The sequence below is a fragment of the Elephas maximus genome, chromosome 20, assembly GCF_024166365.1.
Source record: "Elephas maximus indicus isolate mEleMax1 chromosome 20, mEleMax1 primary haplotype, whole genome shotgun sequence".
Taxonomy (NCBI): domain Eukaryota; kingdom Metazoa; phylum Chordata; class Mammalia; order Proboscidea; family Elephantidae; genus Elephas; species Elephas maximus.
The window spans coordinates 72501384-72517184 of record NC_064838.1 but is presented as its reverse complement, the minus strand read 5'-3'; the positions used below and the strand labels follow the sequence as shown (position 1 = coordinate 72517184).

Sequence of the window (15801 nt, the reverse complement as noted above, 5' to 3'; positions counted from 1 at the left end):
ATTAGGAGCCCTAACACATGCCATAAAGAGTACATAAAACATTACTAACAATGCAGAAGAAAAGCTAGATAACTGGAAGCTCCTAAAAATCAAACACCTATGCTCATTCAAAGACTTCGCCGAAAGACTCAAAAGGTTATCTACAGACTGGGAAAAAGTTTTGAGATATGACATTTCCAGTCAGCACCTGATCCCGAAAATCTACATGACACTGTAAAAACTCAACCTCCAAAAGACAAATAATGCAATTAAAAAATGGGCAAAAGATATGAACAGACACTTCACTAAAGAAGACATTCAGGTAGCTAACAGATTCATGAGGAAACGCTCCCGATCATTAGCCATTAGAGAAATGCAGATCAAAACTTCATTGAGATTCCATCTCATGCCAACAAGGCTGGCATTCATCCAAAAAACACAAACTAATAAATGTTGGAGAAGTTGTGGAGAGATTGGAACACCTATACATTGCTGATGAGAATGTAGAATGGTACAACCACTTTTGAAATAGACTTAGCACTTCTTTAAAAAGTTAGAAATAGAACTACCATATGATCCAGCAATCCCACTCCTTGGAATATATCCTAGAGAAATAAGAGCCTTTACACGAACAGATATATGCACAACCATGTTCATTCAGCACTGTTTACAATAGCAAAAACATGGAAGCAACCAAGATGCCCATCAATGGATGAATGGATAAATAAATTACTGTATATTCACACAATTGAATACTACGCATCGATAAAGAACAGTGAAGAATCTGTGAAACATTTCATATATGGAGGAATCTGGAAGGCTATATGCTGAGTGAAATTATTCAGTTGCAAATGGACAAATATTGTATAAGAACACTATTATAAGAACTGGAGAAATAGTTTAAACAGAGAAGAAAATATTCTTTCGTGGTTACGAGAAGGGGGAGGGAGGCAGGATGGGAGAGGGGTGTTCACTAATTAAATAGTAGATAAGAACTATTTTAGGTGATGGGAAAGACAACACATAATCAAGGGGAGGTCAGCACAACTAGACTAAACCAAAAGCAAAGAAGTTTCCTGAATAATTTGAATGCTTCGAAGGCCAGCGTAGCAGGGGTGGGGGTTTGGGGACCATGGTTTCAGGGGACATCTAAGTCAATTGCATAATAAAATCTATTAAGAAAACATTCCGCATCCCAACTTGGAGAGAGGCGTCTGGGGTCTTAAACTCTAGCAAGCCGCCATCTAAGATTCATCAATTGGTCTCAACCCACCTGGATCAAAGGAGAATGAAGAACACCAAGGACACAATGTAATTATGAGCCCAAGAGACAGAAAGGGCCACATAAACCAGAGACTACATCAGCCTGAGACCAGAAGTACTGGATGGTGCCTGGCTACAACCGATGACTGCCCTGACAGGGAACACAACAGAGAATCCCTGAGGGAGCAGGAGAGCAGCGGGATGCAGACCCCAAATTCTTGTAAAAAGACCAGCCTTAATGGTCTGACTGAGATTAGAAGGACCCTGTTGGGCATGGCCCCCAGACCTTCTGTTGGCCCAGGACAGGAACCATTCCCAAAGCCAACTCTACAGCCAGGGATTGGGCTGGACTATGGGATGGAGAAGGATGCTGGTGAAGAGTGAGCTTCTTGGATGAGGTGTACACTTGAGACTATGTTGGCATCTCCTGCCTGGAGGGGAGGTGACAGGGTAGGAGGGGTTAGAAGCTGGCAAAATGGACAAGAAAAGAAAGGGCCAATGGAGGGAGCGGGCTGTCTCATTAGGAGGAGAGCAATTGGCCGTATGTAGCAAGGTGTATATAAGTTTTTTGTGTGAGAGACTGACTTGATTTGTAAATTTTCACTTAAAGCACAATTAAAAAAAAACCATATGGTCTCCCAGAGTTATTTGTCATTTCTTAAAATTTTATTTCCAACAGTTGACAAGGTTGTTTGAAGATGAAAATATAAATGTGCATACATAGACATATATGTTCCCATTCAAATTCCAATCCTCTCCCATGTAGTACTCTGGGGCACTAATTTTTCTACCCCCTAACCATGAGACTGACATCCTTTTATTATTCTAAACATGCTTTTAAAATCACAGGTTTTTTCACAATAGTTCTTATAAAAAAGAGAGAGGCAGAGAAAATGGTGTTTTAGGATTACCTCAGGAACACACTATTTCTAGAGTTTCAGGAGATCACACATCATGTTTATCATTATTTCTAATTGGCTATAAAAAGGCTATAAACATAATTTGAATACAGCTTTATTAGAACATTTCAGATAGATCTTTTCCAAATCGTAGACAATTGGTAACGATGTGGAAAACAATACCACTAAAAGAATAATGCAGTTATATTTGCTATAGACACCAAAAAGAATTTCTGGCCACCCAGCTTAAAAATTTCTGTGGCATATAATTTATAAAATGATTATCAATATATATACTTGCTTACAGAAAACTAGCAGCTTTCCCTAATGTAACCTCTTACATTTCAGAACCTCAAAATTGCTATATATGCAATACTATTCTTAATAAAAACCTGAAGAAATATGTTATTAGATACCTCATACAATTACATTTTCTGTGTCCCAGTAGCATTTGTAAATAAATATTGATGTTAGCGTGCTTTTTCTGAAAATAAGAATCCAAGAAGTTTATAACTGTCCCATATTTGTGGTTATGTTGATATAATGAGACACATGACCAATTCTTTTAATTGCTTAATAAGGTGACCCATTCAAACTAAATCCAAACCAACCCAAATCCAAACCAACTCAAATCCAAACCAACCCAAATCCAAACCAACCCAAATCCAAACCAAACCCGTAGCCATAGCATTGATTCAACCTTTCAGTTAGTAATCCTTTCAGCCACCCTGGAAGCTGATAAAGTGACAGAAGTAATTTAACAAGAATGAAGAAACTAACAACAATAAAATTACAATATATGTATATAAAACACTGAGATTTCTCTTGTTAAAAAGTCTTTTCACTCTAAGGTAAACATTAGGGTATGGCACTGATTAGGATTTATATCACGATCATAGAAGATTATATAATTATAATTATTAGCTTTTTAAAAATATATCGCCAATATATCAAAAGCTGAAATGAGAATGAAGGACACTCAAAGATACTTTAGTTTGTTATTAACCATGTTTCCAGAAGAGAGAAAAACAGACTAGAAACATAAAACATTGAGCCAAATTCTTCATGAACTCGGACTATACTCAATTGAGAAACTCAGCTCTATAATTTTCCAAGAAACAAAGAAAGACACCTGTCATACTTGAATACTGAGAAGTTGAGCTGTTGGAGGGAGATCGTGGAATTCCTGTTTCCTTTCTTCATACTGTTATTGTAATTTTGAAGGTAAATTACTCCAGATGCGTATGTTTAAAGTGGAGATCAGTATAGATCAGGGAAGCAAAAATTTTGTTAAGTTCCTACAAATAGTATGAGGCACTTTATGCTGGTACTATTGAATGATTCAGCTCTCTATTTAAATCTATATCAACTCCTACTGTTGATTACAAACTTTGGAAATCTGTATATTATTTTGATTGTCTATTTCAGAGGTCAACAAATTTTTTTGTAAAGGGCCAGGTATTAATATTTTAGTGTTTACAGGTCATACAGTCTCTGATGCATCTACTCAAATCTCCCATGGTGGCAAGACAGCAGCCATAAACATACATAAATAAATGAGTTTGAGTATGTTCTAATAAAGCTTTATTTACAGAAGGAGGTGGTGGGCCAAATTGGATCATAATTTGTCAACCTTTGCTTTGGCTATTTCATAATGCAGTCCACATATTATTTCATATGGAAAATAAGATAATTTGATAAAAATGTTAAAGTTCAATAATAGACAATTTTAAATTAGTTCCCAATTTTGATCTTGTATTATGCAATGAATGAGATAAATCTTATAAAACTTTTCCAAGGAAAAATAAAAGATGCAAATTTTTCTAGCTCTTATGTGGATTAGTATATCCTTGACATGAGAAAATAATATGAAAAATGAAAACTTACCAGTAATCTGGCTCGTAAAATAGGAGATAAAAATACCAGAATAAATCAGCAAAACTTCTACTATGTTACATTACGTTCTATGTTACGTATGATTTTATTCCAAAGATTATTTATCTTTAGAAAATCTACTAGTGATGCTTACCACATAAACAGATTAAAAGGTAAAAACACACCCACTCATTCCTCTGACAAAATGAAATAGCCATTCATGATTATTAAAATATAGCTTTGGGAAATAAGAAGAGGACAGAATGTCGTTATCAGAGAAAGTTAATCAGAAGCAAAAAAGACTAAAACAGATACAACAGACATATATGGATGTGCTTTTTGTCTGTAATTTGAAGAAGTCGATTATAAAACGGTATTTTGGGAGCAACTGAGGACATTTGAATAAGGACAACGTCGTAAATGATGCCAAAGATTTTTCATTAATTTTGCCACCTGTGGAAATTGCATTGTGTTTTTGTAACAATACACACATATATTTTAAAAATACATTCTGAAAGTACATAAGGGCAAAAAGACATGACGTTTGGGATTTGACTTAAAACATCCATAAAAGAAAAGAAAACTTTTAAAAGGATAGGTAAAGCATATGTGAACAAAATTTTCATTTTTACTGAATCTGTTTGATCTCTATATGGGATGTATTTGTCCAGTATCTCTATCCTAGTGTATATTTGAAAATGTTCATAACAAAATTTTAAAAAATGTATAGGAAACATCAAACTTTACTGTGAAACAATAGTAGGTAGCATCCTTAGTAAAATCAGTAACTAGATGAGAATGCCCAATGTCACTGCTTTTATTCGATATTCTACCAGTGGTCCTATCCATAATACTAGCACAACAAAAACAAATTTGAGAGAATTGGAAAGGAGGAAAATAATTTTTTTTTTTTTTTTTGGTAAATATCATGACTGTCTTTATAAGTCCTCTGGGAGGTTGCACTAAATGCTTTTAAACCTGAAATTATCCTCTCTCAGATATATGCATGGCTATCTCCCTCCCCTCCTTCAAGTCTCTGCTCATGTGCCACCTCAGTAAGGCACACTCCAATGGCAAGATTTAAAATTACAATAGCTCTCCACCTCCAATTTTTTCAGTTTTCTCTTGCCTAGGGTAAAATCACTACAAAGTCATAGTAAAATAAAAAGAAATTTTATTTGGCATATGTTCAAAGAAGCAAAAGTGGCAAATGGAAAAGCATGCTGCCAGAGTAATGTCTGCTCAAGTCCAAGGAACGTTACAGAATCATCAGTATATATTAACTTTACAAATGCGTGAAATCGTTAAAAGCTTCATCCTTTCACAGATTGGCTAAAAACTGCCAAATCACTGTGATTCTACATTTTGAATTATCTTTCTTAATAATCATTGGTGCAAGTTTCTGTGATGACAGTCAGGAGGGTCTGCATTGGTCCAACAAATCTTATTATTTATTAAATGCTAATAGAAAAACATAAGACTGGAAAATTTTGGGGTCTTTTGTGCTCTATCAATCTTTGTTTATGTGAAAGTTTCCCTAAAAGATGTTTTCCAAGATTGTCTTAGCTATTGTCTGTATACCTCAGGGCTCAGTTGATATGCCCTTGTGAGTCCTTTTGAGTCCAGCTCCACCTTGGTCACATTCTTTATACTCAAGGACAAGGAAGAGTGGCTCCAATTTTAACTTGTAAATCACTCCCTCCTTTTGGCCTGAGATTGGAGATAACAAATCAGTGATCAATACCTGAATGCAGTCAGGCGCCTAGATAACAGCCATGGCAGGCTCTGCAAACTCATAGGGCTGGTTTTTCACTAGATACCATCTGGTTCTTCACCAGGATTTTACGGAAGAGTGAAGTTCTCATCAATCACATTGCAGAAATGAGTAGAATTGATGTACATCAACAATTTATCTCAAAGTGTTCTTTTACCTTTGAAGTGTGTGTAGGACAACATAAAATAAGTTTTATTATGCCTAATGCTATCAGCATGCAGACTGAGAATATTCCTTGTAATAGTGATCTATCTTCTGTATTTATTCCTGATGGTAACCAACAACTTAAATCTGGTGTTTTAAAGGTGTTATAGTGTAACCATGTAGTTTGCTGTCTAATTCTATGTATGTCTTATTCTACTTCCCCTGTGTTATTTATCCAGATGCAGCAAGAGGTATTTGCTACAGCACAGACTACATCTCCTTGGTCTAATAAAAAATCTAAGGCTATCCTGTAATGTAATGCTACCTTGACTAGTGAGGTCAGAGATTGCTGTCGTGTTTCCATCCCATCAGCAATTTTGTCTATTCATCCCACAGTGATTGATAAATTTCTTAAAGATTTTTCTAAGTCAAGTATACCGGAAGTAGAAATTAAATCTCTTAGAAATGACCAATGGGTTGTCTTCTGACTCTCATTTTACAGTGTGTAACAATTTAACATTACCTTTCCAATACTTACTAGCATCATTACTATGAATATCTAAAGTAATCTTAAAGTTCCCGAAATGCATTGCCCAAACATTTGCCAGGAATCTAAATTAGAGATTGCCTATGTAAACTGTCATTGTCAGTTGGAAAGGGATCATTTAAACTAGTATAGTTGGATCCACCACACAAAAACATATGTCCATAGGGAGCACATAAAGTTTGTTTAGAGGAAATAAAAGGTATACAAAATTTCACATGTGACAACCAAGTTTCCGTCAGAGAATACTGATTAGCAAGATAATACCGGATGGATCCTACCTGTTGGACGTCTTCAGTTAATATACTTAAAACATACTGTTTTTCCTGAGGGCAAGCTCGCCCACCCTGGTTTACCTTTTAACAGTCATGGGTCGCTTTTCCAGAAGCAGAAGTGGATCCTAAGACAAAATGGAGTCTGAACCAGACCTTTTGTTAGCCATTTTAGTTATGCCAACTGCCTTAGTTTCAGGGCAAATTTTGGATCCCAAAAGACTCACTAAAGGTGTGATGTCGATCTCCTCTGAGAACATGGTTTCTCCAAGATACGTAATTTTCTGCATAGCAATGGGGTGATAATTTGATTACAAACATTAGATAGGCATTTCATACAACGTTGTCTTAAAGACTAATTAAAATGGTTACTGATTTTACCCTAAACATAGCTCTCAGTCAGATCTTTGGAGTTAGTTTCCCAAAACAGACTGAATTCTTAAAAAAATGCACAATGCCCAGATCAAAACTGTCTAGCTAGTTTATCTGGACAATTGTTTGACTCAAAAATGGCTTTGGAATCTGTTTTTTTCTCATTTCTCCAGGTTCAAAAGGAAACCTAAGGACAATGGCCTGTGTAAGTTACCCCAACCTCCATGAAAGCCAGAAATCTGGATTCCAGGAGAATTATAACTCTTTCATCATGCCCTCTTTTGGATCATGATCCTGCTATAGAATCTTTGATTAGAAACGTTCAATAATGGTAGTTGGGCACCATCTGGTTTTTAAGATCCCAGGCACCGTACAGCAAACTAGGAAGTAGAAAAGAAATACTAACAATAATATTAGGACAATTGTCTGAAAATAATCGTGGAAACCATGACCCTAAGGTCTTTGAACCAAGGAAACAAATTTCATGGTGTATTTGTTTATACATTAGCAGCATCAGTTAATGCTTTTTACTTGTGTCAGCGGCAACTACATCCTATAAAACCTCAGACTTCGTTTTAATATAAACACAGCAACATTCATCTATTGAGGCACAAACTGCTCCTTGGGAGACTAACAGGAAATCTAATACCATTCTATTCTGTAAAATTATAGCTCAGAAGGGATCAGTTCCTGGAGAAGAACATCGTGCATGGTAAAGTAAAGGGTCAGTGAAAATGAGGAAGGCTCTCAATGAGATGGATTGACACAGTGGCTTCAACAATAGACTTCAGCATAACAGTGATTGTGAGGATGGCATAGGACCAGGCAGTGTTTCTTTCTGTTGTGTATAGGGTCACTATGAGTTGGAACCAACTTGATGGCACCTAACAGAAACAACAATATGGCATAAAAAACAAAAGTATATAATCTTAAATTATTACAAATATCTATTAACTTAGTTTAATATAGTAAGTTACTTAAAGGTCTTGGAAATTATTTTAAACCTGTGTATCATAAAACATGACTGTTGAAATAAAGTTTGCTTAAACATTCTAAGTTTTCATTCAACTTTTACTATTTCGCATATTTCCCCAATCAAATTTTAACCTTCAAAGATTTTATCAACTGGCTTTGGAAATCACAAAGTCTCTGCTCAACCAACCAACTCATTGATGTGGATATAACCTTAAATCTCTGGCTGGGGTGGAAATATTTTCCCAGGCCATTTCAGATGTAACTCATTGTGATTTATCTCTTTTGGCTTCCTAGAGTGCCTTTACAATAGAGATAGCTGTTTATAGTACTTTTACGATTGGGATCCACCAAATTTCTGATAAGTACAGTAAGACAGCATTTTTTCTTATTTTCTTTCATCTAGTTGGAAGGGATCTTTCAATATGACCTCAGAGGCTAGGGACCAAGGAGGCCTGATGTTGCCCCACCCTCCCTCTCTTTAGACACATGTTTATTGTAGTTGTCAGGTGCCATTGAGTCGATTCTGACTCATAGTGACCCTGCAGTAGTATATTGACAGGGAACTGCAAGAAATTCAAGCCAGATTTAGAAGAAGACGTGGAACCAGGGATATCATTGCTGATGTCAGATGGATCCAGGCTGAAAGCAGAGAATACCAGAAAGAGGTTTACCTGTGTTTTATTGGCTATGCAAAGGCATTCGACTGTGTGGATCTTAACAAATTATGGATAACATAGCAGAGAATGGGAATTCCAGAACATTTAATTGTGCTCATGAGGGAATCTGTATATGGATCAAAGGACAGTTGTTCGAACAGAACAAGGGGTTGCTACATGGTTTAAAGTCAGGAGAGGTGTGCTTCAGGGTTTTATCCTTTCACCATACCAATACAAACTGTATGCTGAGCAAATAATCCAAGAAGTTGGATTCTATGAAGAAGAACGTGGCATCAAGATTGGTGGAAGACTCATTAAGAACCTGCTTATGGAGATGACACAACCCTGCTTGCTGAAAGTGAAGAGGACTTGAAGCACTTATTAATGAAGATCAAAAACCACAGCCTTCAGTATGGATTACACCTCAACATAAAGAAAACAAAAAATCTTCACAATTGGACCAATAAACAACATCATGATGAATGGAGAAAAGATTGAAGTTGTCAACGATTTCATTTTACTTGGATCCACAATCAACACCCATGGAAGCAGCAATCAAGAAATGAAAAGGCAATTTGCATTAGGAAAACCTGCTACAAAGGACCACTTTAAAGTGCTGAAAAGCAAAGATGTCACCTTGAAAACTAAGGTGCACCGGACCCAAGCCATGGTGTTTTCAATTGTCTCATGTGCATACAAAATCCGGACAATGAATAAGGAAGGCCAAAGAAGAAATGACACCTTTGAATCGTGGTGTTGGTGAAGAATATTGAATATACCATTGACTGCCAAAAGTACAACCAGAATGCTCCTTAGAAGCATGGATGGTGAGGCTACATCTCATATACTTTGGACATATTATCAGAAGAAAGCAGTCCCTAGAGAGGGACATGATGCTTGGTAAAATAAAGGGTCAGGTAAAAAGAGGAAGACCTTCAATGAGATGGATTGACACAGTGGCTGCAACAAAGGGCTCAAACACAGCGACAATTGTGAGGATGGCACAGGATCAGGCAGTGTTTCATTCTGTTGTGCATGGGGCTCTATGAGACGGAGGCGATGCGACAGCACCTAACAACAACATTGCTGAACACTTAAAACAATTTTCTGATAGAAAATATCAGTATTTGATGAAAAAAAAGTGTTATCAAATGCTCTTTATTTCCTGCCCTATGATTTATACGTAAGTATAAGGAGCCCAGGTGCTGTTAAGAGCTAAGACTGCTAGCCAAGATGTCAGTGGTTCAAACCTACCAGCCTCTCCTTGGAAACCCTATGGGGCATTTCTGTTTTATCTTGCAGAGTTGCTATGAGTCAGAATCAACTCTAAAGCAATGGGTTTGGATTTGTTTTTTACATGTAACTATATATAACCTTTATTTTCCAAATATCATTAACCACTTACACATTTTTGTCTTGACACCTCAAACGTATTTTTGAAAAAAAAAATTTCCCTTTTGAATATCTTTTATATTTCAAATTAGATACCACTTCTTCTGAGGAAACATCTTTGATTCCTAGTCATAGTGAGTCAATCCGCAGGCACTGACTATGTTGTTGTTGTTGTTAGTTGCTGTGGAGTTGGTTCCAGCTCATGACAACAACATGCACAACAAAACAAAATGCTGCTGAGTCCTACAACACCTCGCGATCACAGGCATGCTTGAGTCCGTGGTTGGCTTCCAACCTGGGGTGCTCATCTCCCAGCACTACATGGTAAAATTTTCTGTTGTGATCCATTGGGTTTTAATAGGATAATTTTCAGAAATAGGTTATCAGACTTTTCTTCCTACTCTATTTTAGTCTGGAAGCTCCACTGAAACCTGCCCACCATGGGAGACCCTGCTGGAATTTGAAATGTCAGTGCTATAGCTTCCAGTACCATAGCCACACACAAACCACCTCAGTATGATAAACACAGATGGAGGGAGGACACACTCACTCAAATAATAATTAAATGATTCCATTGCAGAACTCAGTTTCTTTTTTTGTATTTATTTGTGTTGCAATTATAATGGTGACTAGAAGTTGAAGCTCCTTTGAGGAATATTGTGATATAGGTTTGAATCTGTACCATTACCTAGTACAGTCACAGGTGTTAAGTGGATATTTAACAAATGCATGTTGATTCAGTAACTGAATAAATGTCTACAGTCTTGTAAAACTGGGAATTGGGTTACCTAGTCAAAAGATCCTGGGAAAGCAGAAATTTTTCTGCACTAGGAACTATATAAACTGGAATACTCCAAACAGGTATTTTTTGAGATATCCACAGGCTAAAAAGAAAAAAATATATAATAATTATTATAAATTCCTAACTTTATGACATATACAGATTTTTAAAGTGTTTTTTTCTTTTTTTACTCTAACATGTGTGTGCTTAATTTGTAGAAATTATCTCAATGCTTAATGGGAGTAAATGTGGGAAAAATTGAAGTGTTTTTTTTTTTTTTCCTCTAGGAAACTCAGAAGGGTTTTATAAAGAAAGAGTCTATTTAAAAAAATCTAATATAAATGAAGGAATAAGTCAATCTAAGTGAGAGATGAACAAGGTTAGGATAGAGCAAAAAATCAACCGAATAAAGTACATAGCAGGTCCCAATCCAAAGCAAGAGGCACTCTGAAGCAGAGGAGTTTTAATCACTGATAGAATATCACACTTCTTTTTTTTTTAGTTAATTCTACTCATAGCAAGCCAATAGGACAGAGTAGAACTGTCCCATAAGATTTCCAAGGCTGTGAATCTCTATGGGAGCAGACTGTGTCATCTTTCTCCCATAGATCGGCTGATGAATTCCAACTGCATACCTTTTGATTAGCATCCAAGTTCTTTAACCAGTGCACCACCAGGGTTCCTTCAAGTTCCCTCCCCAAAAACCAAACCCCATGGCTGTTGAGTTGATTTAGGACAGAGTAGAACTGTCCCCTAGGTTTCCCGAGGAACAGCTGGTGGAGTTGAACTGCCAGCCTTTTGGTTAGCAGCCAGTCTCTTTAACCACTGTGCCACCAGGAGCTCAAGCTACCAAGAGACAGATAAAGCCATAGACTTGAAGCAAAACCTAAGACTTTCATACTGTAAGACTCTCTTACATATAAACCAAAACCAACTAATTGCCATCGAGTTGGTTCCTACTCATAGCAACACTGTAGGACAGAGCTGAACTGTCCCAAAGGGTTTCCAAAGAGTGGCTGGTCGGTTCCAACTGCCAATCATTTGGTTAGCAGCCTGAGCTCTTAACCACTGCACTGCCAGGGCTCCAGTTAACACATATCTTTTATCAATATATCTCACAGTAAGCATATAACATAAAACTGAAGTAATATCATCTTTATCTTAAAAATGAGGAAGCTAAGCTTAGAAAAGTTAAAATGCCTAATTTTCTAAAGCTCTTACTAATGGTAAGTTGAAAGTTAAGTATGGTAACTCAAAAGTTCAATAAATAGTCAACCAGGAAAAAAAAAGCATCTCGTTGCTTGTTATTTGTTAGATTATTGTAAATATGAATCCCCCAAATGGAAACTTAATTTCAAATGGACACCCAAGTCCACACATATGGATGAGTATTTTTCTTTTTGACTGGAGTTGCAAAGATTGTCATTTACTGATTTTTCTCAGAATTACAGCTTTGTTCTGGCATGCAAGGAGAGTTTAAAAGCACAATATCTAGTCACAGAAAATTATTACTACATATGTCCTTTAAAAAAAAAAGCCAAACCAGTTGATAGAGACACCATGTGCATCAGTAGAACTGTGCTCCGCAGGGTTCTCAGTGGCTGATTTTTCAGAAGTAGACTGCCAGGGATTTCTTCTGAGCACCTTTAGACGGAATCAAACCTCTAGTCTTTCACTCAGCAGCTGAGTATAGCATTAAACATTTGTATTACCCAAGGACTCCACATACGTCATAGGAGTTTCCAAAAATAATTATTTATGTACTTACAAATTTGTCTGGCATTTTTAAGTATTAACTTATTAGTTAATAGTTATTAGTGATATGTCTATTTATCTGAGGCTTTGCAGTATAGCATTTTTTTCTGCTTCATCTGTTATCACTGTCATGGCTGTAATCTTGGTATAAGAAATAAAATAACAATTATTCCGTCTTCCTTACTGATGCAATGTTTTTTTTTTTTGCAAATTCTTAATGATGTTGGCAAGCCTATTGTTATTTATAACCTTAATGTCTTCGTGTGTCTGTACAATGCACTGTTCATAGAGATGGTACAGCATTTAATATATTGCACCGTGATAATCACTTTACTTATGTTTTCCCTCTTTTATTGATATGCACCAATGCAAAAGACATTCTTTTCCATCACTGAATCGTTTTCTTAGTATACACCGCAACTTGTGACTAGTAAATAAGTAAGCAAATAAATAGAAGGAATATGTAAAATATCTTCGATACTATTAAACCACAGGCAAATGTTAGTCTGTAAGATATCATCAAAAGTCTTTTAGATTTTGAATTCCTCAGACAGAAGTAAACATATTCATTTCTCATACCGGAATACATTGTTTTCCAGATCTTACCAGCAGATAAGTAGATATATAAGGACCAAAAGTTATTTGAATTATACTAAAAATCTGTATAACAACACTTTGTGTTATCTTACAAATACTTGAAATTATTATTATTATTTACATTCTGTTGTGGAAGTTAATATTTAACAGTGAAGTGTTTTAGGCAAAATTTTTCTAATCAATACAATTTGGAAGTACAAGAAAAATAAATGAACATTTGAAATTATTCTATAATCTAGACATAAATTAATATTTTATATCTTAAGTCAAACCATCAATTACCATAACTCTTTCCATATTATTAAAATAATCATAAAAAAATATAGTGCATCATTAATTTATTTTTGTGTTTAGCAGGGAAAATTTTCTCAGTTTACGGAGAAAAAGAGTGGAATGTGTATCAGTTTTAGTGCACTTATTTGCATGTTCAGGGAAAAATATAAATATTTTCTAAAAAGTGGTCCAGAACATGGGAATTCTATAAAAGGTACTTAATATCATGATTGATATTTATCTAGAAATATACACTAAATTTCACAAAATATAAAGCTCTATAAGGTGCAATACAATAGTACAATAGGGGATGAATTTAATGAACAATGATAGAGCATGGAAATTCTATACACATTATTTAGATATTATCAATATTTATCTTCTAAATACACAAGAAATTACACAAAGTTTGAAACCCTATATTTGAAGTATAAAGCAATAATACCTGTGTCTTTAGAAGCTGAACTAATAAATAAAACTAAAACAATTTTACTCCGTTTTAACCTAATGTATGCCTTAAGTAAAAACATGACTTTCAGAAAATTCTGTAGGAGAAATAAACTTCACTATATCTTAAAATGGAAACCCTGGTGGCGCAGTGATTAAGTGCTACAGCTGCTAACCCAAGGGTCGGCAGTTCAAATCCACCAGGCACTCTTTGGAAACTCTACGGGGCAGTTCTACTCTGTCCTATAGAGTCACGACTCGACGGCACTGGGTTTGGTTTTGATTTTTATATTTTAAAATAAGTCTATAAACGTTGCATTGGAGAAACTCATGCATAGAAATTGAAGAAAAGGACTTAGAAAATATCAAATCAAATGATATGATAGGTAAAGAGACTTTAAAAGAGCAAGCATACCTGTAAAAATATTTAGGAAGTTCAAGGTTTTTTATAATTGTTGTTTATTTAAAAAAAAATCACAAAACTATCGATGTCAAGTCAATTCTAACTCATGTCAGCTACATTTCTGTATTTTTGCTAAAAAAAAAGAAAAAAGTCTAAATTTCATTTATTTGCAGAAAACAGTACTTTCTGGAGCAAGTCTTTGAACACTTGTTTTACTTGCTGGTTCCTCAGGGAATAAATGAAGGGGTTCTGCACAGAAGCAACAGAGGTGTTGAGAATAGCGACTCCTTTGGCCAATGATGCTTTTCTTTTGCAGAGGGATTGGCATACATGAAGATGCAGCTTCCATAAGAGATGGAAATGACAGTCATGTGAGAGGAACAAGGGGAGAAAGCTTTTTTTCTCTGACTGGCAGATGGGATTCTCAGAATAGTCTTGTTGACATACATGTAGGACAAAATCATTAATGCCAAAGTGAATAGCAAGGTAACCAAAGCCAAGTAAAAACCAATTATTTCTAGGAGCCATGTATCTGAGCAAGATAGTTGTTAGAGGGGAAAATAGTCTTATGCAAAGTGATCAATGACATTGGAAGCACAGTAATCCAGCTGAAAGAGAAGCATTAGGAGTGGGAAAATGGTCAGAAACCCTCCCAGTCATGGACATAACACACACATGGTGCAGAATTTCCTGTTCATGATGCTTGTGTAATGCAGGGGTTTGTAGATGGTCACATAGAAGTCATAGGAAATGGCCATCAGAATGTAAAATTCTGTCACCCTCATGAAAATAAAGAAGAGTTGAGTTGCACAGTTGTTATAGGAAACGGTCTTATCCCTGGTGATAACTGCACCCAGAAATCTAGGAATGCATACAGTTGTAAAGGAGATTTCTAGGAAGGAGAAGTTCCAGAGGAAGAAATACATAGGTGTCTGTAGATGGAGTCCACCAAGGTTAGGGTGATGAAAGTCAGGTTTCCAGTGATGCTTAATACCTATGTGATAAATAGAAAGAAGAAGGTCACAATCTGAAGGTCAGGATCATCAGAAAGGCCTAGGAGGACAAACCCTGTGACCACGGTGTGGTTGTTCATTTCTCTTTCTCTCTTTTTCCCTTAAACATACTAAGTGAAAACAGTATAAAGGGAAAGAGATAAAAAATATAATGCATCATGATCAACATCACCATCATCAATACAGTTCCAAAATACCCTATATAATCCATGAAAGTGTTTTCCTTATTTTTAAGATCTAGCTGGCATTATTTTTAATGCATATTTATTAGTTTTCTGGTTTTTAAAATGCAGTAGTAGTTAGGAAATCTTCACACAATAAACCACATCTTTGAGAGATGGTGAATAAAATAAATAATTCTCACTTTGTGTCCAATTTATGCAAAAT

The 15801-nt window shown here is 35.8% G+C and overlaps 1 pseudogene; it reads right to left on the bottom strand.

Moving 5' to 3' along the window:
- Positions 1-14560: 14560 nt before the first annotated feature.
- Positions 14561-15494, bottom strand: LOC126064039 (olfactory receptor 6C3-like; annotated as a pseudogene).
- Positions 15495-15801: the final 307 nt, after the last annotated feature.